Source organism: Cyprinus carpio, chromosome B8, assembly GCF_018340385.1.
Source record: "Cyprinus carpio isolate SPL01 chromosome B8, ASM1834038v1, whole genome shotgun sequence".
In the NCBI taxonomy this organism is placed as follows: domain Eukaryota; kingdom Metazoa; phylum Chordata; class Actinopteri; order Cypriniformes; family Cyprinidae; genus Cyprinus; species Cyprinus carpio.
The window spans coordinates 11,045,547-11,061,387 of record NC_056604.1 but is presented as its reverse complement, the minus strand read 5'-3'; the positions used below and the strand labels follow the sequence as shown (position 1 = coordinate 11,061,387).

Genomic DNA, 15,841 nt, shown 5'->3' with positions numbered 1-15,841 from the left:
GACAACTTTGTGGCGGCGAAGAGCATAATCGAGGCGCGTATGTGAGCCGCACTCCGCGGGAATCAGTTATCAAACATTAATCGCTCGGCGTAGAACGCGTTAGGAGGGGCTCGAGGTTGGCCCCGCCCCTTTCGCTTTTTAGCCCTTGACGTAGGAAGAGGACGGTAGCAACAGTTGCCTCGAGACCCCCGCTCGCCATAGTGACTGTAGTCGTGGAGACAGTTACTTACCAACGGGAGCAACACTCAGCAACAGCAGCAGCAGCAACTGGAGGAGAGAGAGAGGGAAAAGAACAGTAAAGCCAGGGCAGATCTAAGCAGAAGGCTGAGGTGAATATCTTTTTACTGCTTAGAAAAATCTAAATGAATTGAATGTAAATTTAACGGGCCACGGAGGTTGAGTAATGTACATCTTAACGTGTTTTCACGCCCCGATCTCCTTCGCTGTCTATTAGAGTCACACTAGCACGCTAGTTGGTTAGCTCATCTGCTCCGCTAACTTAGGTCAGTTTGTTTTGAGATCGGCTAAACTAATTGACGTTAACGTTAGCGGAGAAATCCAAGTGCTGTGTTTGTAATTCCGCTGAATGCTATACATGTCGGTTATTGCGTCTGTAAGATTAATATGTTAATCAGATGGGTTAAATTACGAGCTATCTGGCTAACCAGTTACCGTAACTAGGTAAACTTTCTTCTAAAGGCGTAACTGTTCGAGATCTGTCACAGGAGCAACTTAAGCGCTTTGTTCCGCCGTTGCTTTGCTTCAGGAATCGCTTTAATTCTCGTGGAAGTGCGTGAGTCGATTCGGAGATACTGATGTGGACCCGCCTGGTCCGGTTTGACTGACGAGCTCAAGTTAAATATCTTTAATTGTAAGATAAACGTGTCGTTTTTAGTCATGGCATGTTTCTTTGGGTCTGTTTGAATGCATCAACAGGTTGCTGAAGTCGGTCTGAAGAGCGGTGCCCGATAAAAGTGATACATTTCGGTTTATATGATAATACTGACTTTACAAAGTGTTCACACGTTATTTAAATGTTCGTGTAAGCTGTAAGATGCAAATGTATTTCTCTAATTTTAAAGGAAATTGAATAAGGCTTCTTGTCATCCGGTTCAAATCTGATTCTCTTTATCTGCACTAATATGTCTTACAGGCTGTTGTTAAAGGGTCAGGGACGTGATCTTTTTTTTTTGTCCGAGGCTATTAAGATATTTAGAACAGCGGTTCTCAATTCCAGTCCTCGCGACCCCCTGCTCTGCACATTTTGCATGTCTCGCTTTGGTAACACACCTTATTCTGATAGAAGTGAGCTCCGTGCATGAACTGTGTTCCGATTGACATGGTCCCTACACAGTGTTCTTTGCTGCCTACTCCCCTGAGCAGGGAAAATCTGTTGAAGTTTACTTCACTTCGGAACATTCATTCACGGATTTGCGATGCGCAGCGTCTGCACACACGGACAAGTGTGATATAATATACCTTGGAAAATAAATAAATACAATTTAAATTCACGTGTCGCTCACCTCTGTGCACTTTGAATGGAACATATACGTTCGCATCAAACTGGAATCATGGCGGAATATCCTGTGATGTCCACTTCGCAGGGCACTTACGTTCGAATAGAATAAACGTCTAAAGCGATAAGAGAGACATACAAAATGTACAGAGCAGGGGGCGCGAGGACTGGAATTGAGAACAGCTGATTTAGAAATACAATAAAAATGCGATTTTATGCAAAACTGACTTCAGTATAGCATTTGAAAATGGACAAGTCATTCTGATTTAGTAGGTGCTGTATCTGCCTGGAGAAGAAAAAATAAAACATGAGAAAGATGAACATTTTGGAAAATATTTGTCGCTTGTGATGATATTTTATTGCTGTTTCATTAAAAAAGTAGTTTTATTTTAAGACATTAGTAATATTTGAAATATTTTAAAAAAAATCAACTCCATTTTGAACACCAAGTTGGTGTGGTTAGGGTTGTCAACCTGCAGGAAGTCATTTCATTGTGTTGTCATGTGACAAGAGAACCATAAATCATAAAGACACACCCCTTTAGATTCCAATGACCCTGTATAAAATTCATTACATAAAAATGCATGTATGTCCAGTAACATTATAAGGACCTCTTAATATTCATGAGCATTATTATATTTGTATCATGAATTCTGTATTTTAAATTTTTTTTTTTTTTACCATAAAATATGTTTGAAAATGTGGGGTAATTTTATTGCATTTTTGAAGCCATTTAATTTTTTTTTTTTTGTATTTTTATTATAAAATATGTTTGAAAATATTAGGTAATTTTATTGCATTTTTGAAGCTTTTTTTTATTGAAGCCTTAAAAAAAGCATGTTCTACATGCTGTATTTTTTTTTTTAAAGAATTATTTATATTTAAATTCTTTTTTAAATGTATGAAATAACATGCATACAGAACTACTCATTTTGGTCATTCTTATTTGTTTGTCATTGACACCAAAAACAGTCTGCAGGTCATATTTGAAACCACATAAAACAGATAATCAGTACAGTTTATATTTGATTATGCTATATTTCCTATGCTTCATAATCCCACATTGTGATATTAAAAATAAATACATTTCACTGTTTTACATGGCATTTCCAAATATAATCTAAATTAGTCTGAAACATTAAAGTTTTGATGACTTATTGACTGCATTCTTCAGGCAAAACTTTCTTGTGACAACTCTTTTTCTTTCCTTTATGAGCAATACATGTATGTATTTTCTCTGCCTTTTTAAATGTTGTATCGTATGCAAGTAGAGCTGAGTGTCAGTAATGTGAAAACCCGTACTGTTAATTGTGAGCGAATGAGATATGTATGCATTATCCTCATAATGAGATCCGGGGTGGCTGTTGACGCTAACAGGTTGACAACAGCTTGACTGTGCTCATCCAAAGCTGCTGTAATTTTTATAGAGTTGCATCGTGTCACCGTGGCGATGCTACACCTGCTCAGCAGAGAACCTGGTAATGAGCCCTCTTCATGACAATAGCATGCGGTCCAGGTGTCGCTCCTCATTGGGCTGTGCTTCACTATTGATCTCTCTTTAGCCGAGAGTGTCCGTGCCTCAGAAAGCGCAGCTGATAATGAGGGTAATTGGCATAGAGAGAGAGGCAGATCCTGATGCAACACATAGATCATGTTGGCCGGCCCGTTCCTTACTAGCTATAACATCATGCTTGGGTAGTTTCGATTATTTCACCCTTTCTGTTTCTGCAGCAGTGGTTCGAGGATGTTTGAGATGAGGCGTGTGTTTGTCACTGTGTGTGACGGGTCCCTCCTGAGCTCAGCTGAAGGGGGTGAGCAGCAGAGCTCACATCAGCTGTCGACGTGTCTGTCAGGTGCTTCACTGAGCTCTGAAATCCTCCCCGAATGCATCTTCTCTATGCGACATCTTCAAAGCTCTAAGATCCGGTTTCTGTAATGAAATATGTTGTTACAGGTGCATATCCAGGCTGGAGGAGAAATGAATGATTCATGTAATTGAAGTTAATTATTGATGGGGCCATTCGCTGCTTCCTGGGCAGTGTGATGTCCAGTTAGCTCGTTTTTGCGGGGTTTGGTTTGCAGTTTGCATGCTACGCTCCTGTAGCCCTGACATGGCACTATCTGAGTGTGGGACGGTAGACTACACTTTGGTCTTGACACGACTGACTCCACCAATCAGAATCAAATGCTATTGGCAGGGCGGCTTTAACCCCAGTTGGCAAATTTGGATGCAACCCAGGGCCCAGAGCACTAGGGGGCCCCTGTAACAGGATGCGTGTAACTTCTGTGCCTCTAAATGGAATCTGAAAAAAAAAATGATGATTTCCAAACAGGTTTCCGAAACATTTCTTCTTCCACATATCTGTTATTATTCAGGTAGCTCATCCTGTCCCAAACTAACACTATTGGCTCAGCCACACATTACCATTCAAAAGTTTGGGGTCAGTACGATTATAATTTTTTTTTAATTGAAAGAAATGAATAATTTCATCTAGCAAGGATGCATACAATTTTAAATTGATCAAAGGTGACAGTAAAGACATTTGTAATGAAAAAAAAAAACTTTTTAAAAAAAGTTTTAAATAAATGCTGTTTTTTAACCTCTTCAAAGAATCCTAAAAAAACATCACCGCTTTCACAAAAATAGTAAGTGTCACAGCTGTTTTCAGCATTGATAATGCAACACATTTAAAATATATTAAAGGGGTCATATGATGCTTTTTTAAAGATCATTATTTTGTGTATTTGGTGTAACAGAATATGTTGACATGCTTTAAAGCGGCAAAACTCCGCATTTGAACAGTCAATAGCAAATACTTAAACTAAAAACAAAACATACTTACAGTAGCTGATTCAGAAGCTCATGAAATGGCTGTCCATGTCAGAATTACCTCCTCTCCTAGGTTCATGAAATGGCTGTCCATAAAATGCGTTGCTGTTCTGTTGTAAGTAATCTCAAAGATTCCTACATGCATCTACTTTCAGAAGGCCAAATAAAGTGCTTTTGCTTTCGCCTAGATACACACAGCAGCTCCCTAACGTGGCTGCATCAACACTAACTGCGGTTACTGAAACCACGCCTTCTTTCTTTGCGTGAACATTTGGATGGCATTAAGAAAATATTTCCACATCATGACGTAGACCTGTGGGGGCGTGTTTGAATGAGCCGTTTTAGGGGGGCGTGGCAGTCTTAACTTTGATAAAGAATATTTCTTTGGTTTTGAGACTTTAGTATTGCATCATATGACACCTTTAGAATAAAACACAATTTTTATAGTAATAAAATCATTAAATGATAAATAGTGAATGGTAATAATATTTAACTTTTTTGTATTTTTGATCAAATAAATGCAGTTTTGTTGAGCATAAGAGACATCTTTCAAACACATTGAAAAATCATACTCTCCTCAAACGTAAACAATAGTGTAAGTTGACAAAGCTTCAGTTAATACAAACTGACTGTATTTGCTTTTGAGAAGAGCAGGGAGAGGGCTTTTGATAGTGCTGAGTGATATTTAATTAATTTTAGATCACTGCTTTACTGTTTCTATGGTTGTAGTATGAATGCATGATAAATTTAACTTTAGTGAAGTGGGCTATTTTTGTATGCATCCTTGCTTTGTGTAGCATATATAATTTACTTTCAAGGCCTCATGTATTTGCTGTGTAATCAGATTTCATTTGCGAGTTTGCAGTTCTTTTTGCAGACTCTTTCATCATGGCAAGCAAGGTTTACCTGCTGAACAGGTAGGCGAATTTATGAAGATTAGCTATGAATATTGATTAGTTAATGTTGATGCTGCTTAATCTTAGCTGTGCTCTGTCACATGGTCTATTTAATATTAATCAGCCAAACATTAGCTCCGGATCCCAAGGAGGCTTATCCTCACAAAATATAAATCTTATCATTCTGAAATTAATATTTGGCAAAGTTTCACCTCAAAACACTTCCTCAATATACCACAGATGTGCATGTAATTAAAAATCACTAGTCTTGTTATACACATGTGAGGAACAGATTAACTGTAAACCTGTGGGCAAATTCAAAACCATTTGTTCACTTGTTTTGACAAAGCCCCGCATAATGCAGCATAGTCCAAATCAAGCTTTTAATTTGGTTACACACCCACCGCAAAGAAAAATAAAGGAATGGGAATGGAATTCCGTGCAACCCAGATCCAAGCAGCTGTTATGTTTACATGGCAACTTGATACATAAATACAGCCTGGGTTATGGAAAGAGAGGGGCTGGGCCGGGGGTGCCATGTTATTCTTTCAAAAGTCAGTGGTTTTAATCAGCTCTCTTCAATCCATGTTTGTGTTGATGGATGTGCATGGTCTCAGCTTGCAAAGCAGGTGAAGGGCCAAAGGAGAACAGAGAGGAAATGTAGGTACGGTACCACTTTTAGCCAAATGACTCACCTAAACGCCATGGTTTTACTCAGATATGAATTTGATTTTCTCTTCCACTTTCTGGTGAAGCGGCAGTGCCGGCAGGTGTTTATAAACTAGTCAAGTCACCTTTATAAGTGATAGGTGTGATATTATATATACCTAAATCTGTATACACACATATTCGCATGTTCAAAGAATAACCTCGTTAAATCACGTTCATCTATCAGTGCCCATGTTGTGTCCTGTGCCCGGGTCAGAGTTCACCTCCAGTCATCTGCCTTCATGGAGACTTTATGATTGTTGTAGCAGCATCTACTGTAACCTTAAACCACACTGAGCTTTTAATGGACTATAGTGGAGCGCGGCTTTCAAGCAGACAGCTGCAGTGGTCCCCTGTGAAAGGTATTTGTGCGTGTGCACCGATGCACCATGGGGGAAGGGTGTCGCAAGTGGTGGCAGATGACCAGATACAGCTCTTCTGTGTGTGTATGTGCGCATGATTAAGCCTGTGCTGTATTTAGCCCATGTGGAAGAAGCTCGGCCTGGAGCAGAGCGCTGATGTACCCACCCGGCAACTGCCCTTGTGCTGTAAGGGTGTCATAATACTTGGATCAAAATCATTAATAAATTATACAAAACACGCTGAATAAGCTGATCTTAGTTGATATGTGTATGCGTTGTTTTGGCACTGCCAAAAGTGTATTTAGAAATCAGGATTTAGGCTGTCCTGGCAGCATGAGCAGCACTGTTGATGATTGAAAACTTTCCCGTCTCCATAGATATCATTATCGTGTTTTGTTATTGTGTTTATATGGCTGTAATTATCTCTTTAGCTTATCTCTCACACTAACGTGGCAGAAATGGCTTGGCTCCTCCTGTAACTTTACACAAAAACTGACAGGTTGACATGGAGCCAAGAAGATTCCGTTTGATAATTGCGTACAAATTGTTATCTTAGCTCTATTGTTATCGTCAGAAATCGGCTTAGGGATTTGAACAAGCTCCTAACTCTTAGTATTAAATTTTGCTTCACAACTCAACCTGTAGCATTTGTGCTACAAACATAAATGATGTCTTAAATCCTGCAGCTTATTGAGGAGATTTGTTCTATTACTATTTAAGCAATTATCAAAGCAATCAGACTTTGTTTTCTCTGTCTGGAGGAACACTGTATAACTTTCCTGTAGTAAATGCAGTGTTAAGTAACATTTTTAACAAGCTGTTTTATTGGCAACCCTGGCTTGAACTACAGGTGATTCATAAGGTCAAACAGAACCTGCTTAACAGTGCTGTTTTTTAAGTGAGATTGCGTTAATGTGTTATCGCGTTTTTCCTTCTCCTTTTGCGTGACAGGATATAATCGGCCGTAATCAGTATTGCAGATGATTGCTTTTATTGGGTGATACCAATTATTTTCTGATACATTGGTGGTAAAAAGCATTTCTAGCTTTTGCCTTTCTATTAGACAGAAAAAATAACAGAACAAGTTGTAGGGTTTAAAGGATAGTTCACCCAAAAATTTAAATTCTGTCATTAATTACTCCACCCGCATGTCGTTCCAAATCCATAAAAGACCTTCGTTCTTCTTTGGAACACAAATTAAGATATTTTTAATGAAATCTGAAAGCTTTCAGACCTTGCATAGACAGCAACGCAACTACCACGTTCATCGTTAAAATAGTCCATGTGACATCAGTGGTTCAACCTTAATTTTTGAAGCTGTGACAATACTTTTTAAGTGCAAAGAAAACAAAAATAATGACTTTATTCGACAATTTCTTCTCTTACGTGCCAGTCTTAAGGCCCGTTCATACCAAGCATGATAACTATAAAGATAACGATATTATTGTCCACACCAATGAATGATATTGCCTGTTTATTCTCAGTGCACTCGCGTCTACCCCTTTAAATTCTCGAGCTCGTTATAGCAGAATGGATTCTGATTGGCTGTCAATGTTTGTATCATTCATCAGCTGAAAAAAATAATCGTTCTGAAAGTGATTCCAATGATATCGTTTTTCTGTGCCTTTATTGTTATCGTGTGAACTCTGTTATTCTTTAATATTGAGAACGATTTTTAGAACTATATCTTTATTGTTATCTTTATCGTTGTCTTTATAGTTATCGTTCTTGGTGTAAAAAGAGGATAAAAAAAAATACAGGCGTGAAGCACACGATGCAAGCGTGAAGTGCATCGAAAGCTCTCGGATTTATAAAAATATTGTAATTTGTGTTCCAAAGATGAACAAAAGTCTTACGGTTTGGAACCGAGGGTGAGAATTGAATTGACATGAGTATTTTTATTTTTAGGCTTTAACAGCTCTGTCTAACAAAAAGGCAATTGGTGTAATACTTTAATATACTGTCGACATAGAAAATATACATTTAAATAATTTAAACAAGTCTTTGAATATCTATATTAGGCATGCAATTCCACAAAACCTTACAAACCTCAAACTTTGAAATTATTTTTATGTTGTTTACTATATTTATTTATATATATATATCTTGTTATATTGTATAAATCAGCCACCCAGTTTTCTAAGATATCGGCACAGGCCATCCAAAAATCACCATATTTCAATATCATAAAGACAGCCTCCTTTGACTCAGGCCAGTAGACAATAACCCAGAATGCCCTAGTGACCATCTAGCAACATGCTAAAAGTCGCTCAGAACTCCTTAGCAACCACATAGCAACAACACTGTCGGTGATGTTCACACCACTCAAATTTCATTCAGAAAATTACATTTGACTCTAATATTTCACATAGCTCTTAGAACTATGTTACTACAGCCAATACCTTTGATGAACTGATACGTCAAGGCAAAGTACTCTGATCCCTCTGATTTTCTTTGGGAAAAAAAAAAAGAAAAGGAAACGGGTGACTTGGCTGTGAGATGTCTGAGCAGCAGGCTGAGACTTGTCTGAGACTGAAATGTGTTGCTCATAAGAGCCTCTCCCTCAGCATTCAACCCCCCTGTTCGTCTCAAACCGCTCCTCGTCGGAGCGTTCTTTACATTCCACCTGCTTTGTATCGTAGCTCCACAACTGCTAATTAAATTTCCTGCCACAAACAGCACACTGGGCTGTGACATTTGCATCACAATGGCCTCCTCTCTCTCGCCATCTCTCATAGTCTGGAGACATGGACAGTCCCTCTAATGTCCCCTCTTTTTACTGTTGTATATTATACGATTGGTGTTTTCCTAACCATTTTCCAGTTTTCTTTTTGTTAGCCCTTGATGTTCTTTTTACAGTGTCCATAATTTAGGACAATGTCTTTAAACTAAATATTTACTTTATTTAGTTTAAGCAGAAAAAGTCTTGATTTAGAACATACTCAATTTCTCTCTTCTGTTTTGTTTAATATCCATCACTACGAGGTTTGGCACACTTCATAGTGTCAGACTCCATTCATCCCCTCGTTCATCCTGTAGAAGTTCACTCCGGTACACTCAGACCCTCAGAAAAAGAACATTTATTGTGGACTTTTCCTCCAAGGGTAACATCTTTGTAGTTATCATGACTGTGTGCAGATGAGCACTTCAGCTTACCCATTCATGCCTCTCTATGCACCTGAATAGACGAAGAGGAAGAGCTTGTTGATTCTGTAAGGGCTGAACCCTGTGTGACTCCTCCGTTGCCCTATGTGATATCAGTATATTGTATGCAGAACTTGTCAAACAGTTGTTCTGCCCACTTTTCCCTCCCGTCAACCTAGGCCAGGGTCTCTTGTGAAAGATTGAATCAGCCCCAACAGAACCTGGTTGTTCTTTTTTGTTTATTAAAAAATGTACACAACATCCAACCAGTCAGAAGTTCTCTTAAATTACAAATAGTGCCATAGTCATTTATAGAACTACAATAAACACAGTTTTCCATGCAGAAAAATGCCGTATTCTCCTTTACTTTAATTATTATTATCAGTAATGACACGGCTGAATTATATTTAGATGAGTGTGATATCTTGACTATCATTTTTACCCAGAATGCACATTATGGAACACGCCTATCATTGTCTCGTGAACCATTGTGAATCAGATTCTTGTAAACACTTGGATGTCATTCTTGAACATGGGCGTATGAAATTGTAGATAAGCAGTAGTACTTTACACATTAGACATTGACTGTTATTGTCTTTCATGACTGAAACCTATACTTGATTGACACATTCTGGGGGGTTTGACCTTTATTTTTTATTTATTTATTTTTTTTTTTCAGTTTTTTTGACACACTAAAGATATTATTAATCATTTTTTATTTTATTAATAGAAATGATTGTTAATGAACAAATTAACAATAACAAAGTGTAATGTTTCTAAACATTTGAACTAAATTTTGCCATTATCTGTAGGACAGATATTAGATTAGTTCATTTCCAGAATAAAAATTTCCCTAATAATTTACTCACTCCCATGTCATCCAAAATTTTCATGTCTTTCTTTAAGTCAAAAAGAGAGGTTTTTGAGGAAAACATTCAAGGATTTTTCTCCAAATAGTGGACTTTCAACAGGGCCCAATGGGTTGAAGGTCCACATTACAGTTTCAGTGCAGTTTCAAAGGGCTCTGCATGATCCCAGCTGAGGAAAAAGGGTCTTGTCTATTGAAACGGTCAGTCGTTTTCTAAAAAAAAAAATATATATTTTTTAACCACAAATGCTTGTCTTGCACTAGCTCTGCAATGTGCATCTAAACTTCATGCATTACATAATCACATTGGAAAGGTTTGCTTTCCATTGTATGTTGAAATTTCATTCGGTCACCACATGCATTGCAGCACTATTGACAACAGATAAGGGACCTTTTTTGCATGCTAAATTGAACTGAAGCGACTTGAATGTGACTGCACCTTGAGTACAAAATCTGTGAATATCTGTAAAAGAAATGAATAGATATCAGTCAAACATTTTATATCGGTTATGTCCTTAGCCTGGAAGATTTGGTGCACACAATCCAGATAAACCATCCGACGTTGACATGACTTATTGAATTACATAATGTGATACTTGGGCAAGATGCTTGATGTTTTAATGCAGTCTCATGTGTCTTTAGACAGTGTCTGTCTGTTTGGTGGTAACAGCCGACTATAAATCAGGAAGTTTAAACGTGTGGAAGCTTTTCACGTACAGCTGTAGACATTGCCACATTGGCTCATAAGATCTTGAAGGGCGTGTGATAATCCAGTTGTTGTTGATATGGAATCAAGTCAGTCAAAGTAGGTATGGAGTAAAGGCCATGTTGTTCTTGCAGATTATCAAAAGATTGATTCCTCAGTCTGCGTGACTCTGAAATCCGAGCGTTGAGGTGCAGACGTAATGTGGAGACAATGTGGTGTGACAGAATCACTTTAGGAAGTTTCTGTCTTCCTTCCCTCTGAAATATATTGGCTACTGTTGACCTGATGCCATTTGGCATTTAGCATTGGTAGTCTGGTAATCTTCATCCCGCTGTCTTCCAAAGAGGTTTTTCAATGAGAAATGGCACTGTTGTTTTACAGCATTTAAAAGCAATGCATATTAAAGCAGATTGTGCATTTAATAGTGCTTCTCTTTTAATTGAGCGTCTTATTTGCCAGCCAGAACTTGTTGCACTGTTGCAATATAAAGCCCACAGCAGAAACTCGGCTGGCTGGAATCTCTTACGTTTTCTGAAAAACTCATCCCCAAACAGCTTTCCTTCATGTGTCACTGGGTGTAGTTACCAAGATGTATATTTTTGCACCACAAACAGACACCTGCTGTGAGAGACTTCTTTTTCGCAGCACGATCCTCTGTTTTTGTATCACTATGGGCAACAAGGTGGTGTTGTGACAACAAAAACTGGAGAGGAGTTCCACCATTTTGTCATCACTATTATAAAAACAGATAGAAAGGGCAATTATCACTATGGAACCAGACACATTTAACAGTCTTCTTCTTCACCTTCTCATAGTCTTTGTTCCAAAGGTAAGCTTTCTCTTTTACGACACACTTTTTCCCCCTCCTTTCGGAATCATCATCAGCTCCGGGTTGGGGGTGGTGCGGAAATCTGGAAAGGGGAGGAGGAGAAGGAGGAGGAGAGAGGAGGGGGATTGTAGAGTTGTAAGTGTGAACAAACGGTCTCCATGGCAACGTTCCACCGATTCTCCCTGGCTGCAGAGCCCTTTGCTTTTGGTGTGCTGGCGACGGATGGACTAGGGTTGTGTCGGGAATTGAAGATTGAGGGTTTGGCGTATGTGTCTTTTTGTGGCTTAATATTCACAGACACTAGTCCATATCTTGTTTTGATTTAACTGTGCTGAACTACTCTTGATTTATCCTTTTAAAATTTGGCAAATTCTGTGACATGGCACATTATACTCTAAATTCTATTTTTATGATTGGATTCTGCAATTCTGTCCATGTTTCAAGCATCGTGGAAATCATAGGGCCCTAGATAAGTCGCATACATCACGCTTTCTTAATAACCTCCAGGTTCAAGCTTCGTATTTGCAGTTGGTATGGATGGATGATCTATATCATAAGCGGTAGGAGCATTTGGTGTGTGTTTTTCAAAGCTGCATATCTGCAGAACATCGGCCCAGCTTGTTGGACACAGTTGTCCAGTATAGATGGCCCTTTAATGGCAACAAGTGTCTCTGCTTTATTGCAAGGCTGTGCGAAGCTTCCGGCGGGTCATAAAACCAATCAGAGTGTATTTCCAAACTGCAAATCTGTCAGGAACGTCTGGATTATATAGTTGGAAAAGTAATTTGAGGCTTCGTTTACAAAAGTGATTGTTGTATTTGGAGCGTGTAAGTGCAAGGATGACTTGTGGCGGCTTTTTTTTTTCTTCTCTTTTCTTTACTTTTTTTTTGTCTTTCTGATGGCTTTAACATTCCCTGTCAGCATGCCATACCAGAGAAAGTTCTTGTAAGTCCTGAAGTACAGCTTTCTGTCGATTTTTTTGCTATAAAGGCACATGTTTTTTTTTCCCTCCTGAGTCCCTGCCTCCGCTCCAGAGGGTCAGAGTAATAGCTTATGTATTTATTGTTCTAAGTTTCTGGTTAATGTGAGATAGAAGGATCACTTGGGGGATGGCATTGTTTGGTTTGGGAAGTATTCTGTTGGTTGCATAGCAACAGGCTCCTGGAAACGGGAGTGGACGGTGTTGCCACTAGCAACCGCGTGTTGCTCTGCAAACAATGTGGGCCAGTGCAAACAAGAGCCAAGACTGTGGGCTCCTGTTTTTAATTGAACATCTGCATGTGCTTTGCCCTGATCGAGTGTTGTTTAAGTTCAGTCTGTCTGTGACAGATGTGTATAAACCCACTCACCTCAATCACAGGTATCACTTTATGTTTTCCTTGTCATTTAGGCCTGGTTTATTGCCAGCATACTTCCAGGAGAGGATTTGGCTCTCCGTCTCTTCACACTCAGGTTAATGAGAACAGAAGGAAATGGCTGCGATGTTGTGGCGGTCTTTAATAGCTCATTTGTGTTCAGCTGAGGTGAGCGCTTGTGTCGTGCGGCAGGGAGTCTCTGCTCTACTGTAATAAACCAGAATCCTATTGAGGATAGGCCTCTCTCGCTCTTCACACCAAAGTGCCGGGGTGCTCCTGCTGTTTTCTGCTTTTGTGCGACCCATAGCTGCTGGTGGGGAATTTGTGTGGCTTTTAACCTTCTTCTCTAGGAGATTAGAAGAGATTGAGGTGCACGACTAACTAGCCAGTTTCACTCGTTCTCATTATTATTATTATTATTATTATTATTATTATTATTATTATTGAAAAAAGCTAGTGGTTCTGCAAGGTTGTGATGCAAAAATAGTTCAAAGGTTCTGATTGGGTCACGGACAGTGAAAAATTCTAACTAAACTTATAGCTGTGTGTATTTAAGATAGCAAAATAAATATACATGCAGGAGAAAATGCTTCCCAGGTTGTTTATTGATTTTTTTGGGGGGGATTTCTAAGATCGAATTAAGCAGATGCCAGCATGGATTAGTTTTGTGAACAAGGTTGAACATCATTTATGCAGCTGATGTGCTATGATACATTTCAGTTAAAAGAGCAGTTCACTTCCAGAATGAAAATTTCTCGATAATTTGTCTACCCCCCGCGTCATCCAAGATGTTCATGCCTTTCTTTCTTCAGTCGATAAGAAATTAAGGTTTTTTTAGGAAAACATTCCAGGAATCTTCTCCATATAATATACTTCAATGGTGACCAACAGGTTAAAGGTCCAAATTTTTAAGTTTCAGTGAAGCTTCAAAGAGCTCTACATGATCCCAACCAAGGAATAAGGGTCTTATCTAGTGAAATGATCGGTCATTTTCTTAAAAAATGTAAAATGTGCATATACTTTTTAACCACAAATGCTCATCTTGCACTACCTCTGCGATGCGCATGGGCATCTTCACTCATTGTGTAATCATGTTGGAAAAGTCATGCACGGTTAGTTCTTTAGTTTTGTATACTTTGGTTAAAAGAGTTGGGTAGGCCAAAAAACTCCATCTCATTTTCTCACAACATCCTTGTTTGAACTTTATTTTTATTTGACTTTCTTTGCAAGTTTGTAAACACTGGTTCGGTACTTCCCAAAAAAGTATTTACATTTGTATTTTCCTAGAAAATGACAGATTGTTTCGATAGATAAGGCCCTTATTCCTCCCCCGGGGATCATGTAGAGCCCTTTGAAGCTGCAGTGTAACTGCAATTTGGACCTTCAACACATTGGCCACCAGTGAAGTACACAGTATGGAGAAAAATCCTGGAATGTTTTCCTCAAAAACCTTAATTTCTTTTCGACTGACGAAAGACAGACATGAACATCTTGGATGACATGGAGGTGAGTAAATTATCAGGAAATTATTATTCCGGAAGTGAACTTCTCTTTTAAAGACATTTTTCATACTTTGTTTCAAGACCCACATTTTTACATTGGGCATCAAGTGGTGACCCAACAAAGCTATTTGAGAAGCGCTTCTCAGAACCCAGACTGACAGGCTGAAGTAGATTTCTCTCTGAAACACCTGAAGGCACACAGTGAGCGATCTCTGAGAATAATAGCAATAGGCAGAATCAGCTCCAAAGATAACTGTGCCGGGGCCAACCCAGGACGTATTTATAACCAATGCAACACCCCTCAAGCAAATACCTATCTCTTAAAAGATCTAAGCACACTCATACTATTTACTGTATGAGTGTTCTGATGAAGCTTATTGGCGTTATGACTCGTGTTTTACCTTACCAGTCTAGTTCATGTGAGAGCTAGACAAAATCTGTGGGATTTTAACCAAATAACTCCTGTTGACTGATACAGCAAGCCCAGTTGAAAAACATTACTGTTACCATCTACACGTGTCTAACTGGTGTAAACAAACTGGAAGACTTCCAGCCTGGTGATGACTGGGTGATTACGCCCACACATAATCTGTGCCCGCAAGTCCACAGATTTCCACTGAATTTGAACCCACGTCATTCATAAAATTCTACCAGCCACTGCCCTTTGAGATTTTGTTGATTTATCATTAAAAAGCATAATCAGATTAGCTAAAATATTTGAGTGTTGTCATGGTTTCATAGTCATTTTTGAATATGTTTAGCTGAATCCCTCTTGAAATTGATGCAAGGTCTCCACAGTTAGGGCTGGGCGATATGGCTGAAAATTGTATCACAATATAAGTGTTTCATATTGGTCGATATCGATAATTATTGATATTTTTATGACCCATTTAAAATAAGGACCAGGAGAAAAATATTACATTTAAACATTTTTATTTTAAAATTAAAGGATTAGTTCACCTCAAAATGAAAATTTCCTAATAATTTACTCACCCAAATGCCATCCAAGATATCCATGTCTTTCTTTCTTCAGTGGAAAAGAAATTAAGTTTGAGGAAACAATAGTAACCAACTGAGTTGGTTGCCATTGAAGTCCATTATATGAAGAAAAAGTCCTGAAATGAA

General features: G+C 38.6%; 1 protein-coding gene across 1 annotated transcript in view; it reads left to right on the top strand.

Annotated features, from left to right (window-relative positions):
* The first annotated feature begins 87 nt into the window (after window positions 1–87).
* LOC109095394 (DNA-binding protein RFX2-like) overlaps window positions 88–15,841 on the top strand; it is a 38,369-nt gene continuing 22,615 nt past the window's right edge. Inside the window, 1 exon segment of the mRNA XM_042729619.1 lies at window positions 88–329. The gene's annotated coding sequence lies outside the window, so the exon portion shown is untranslated.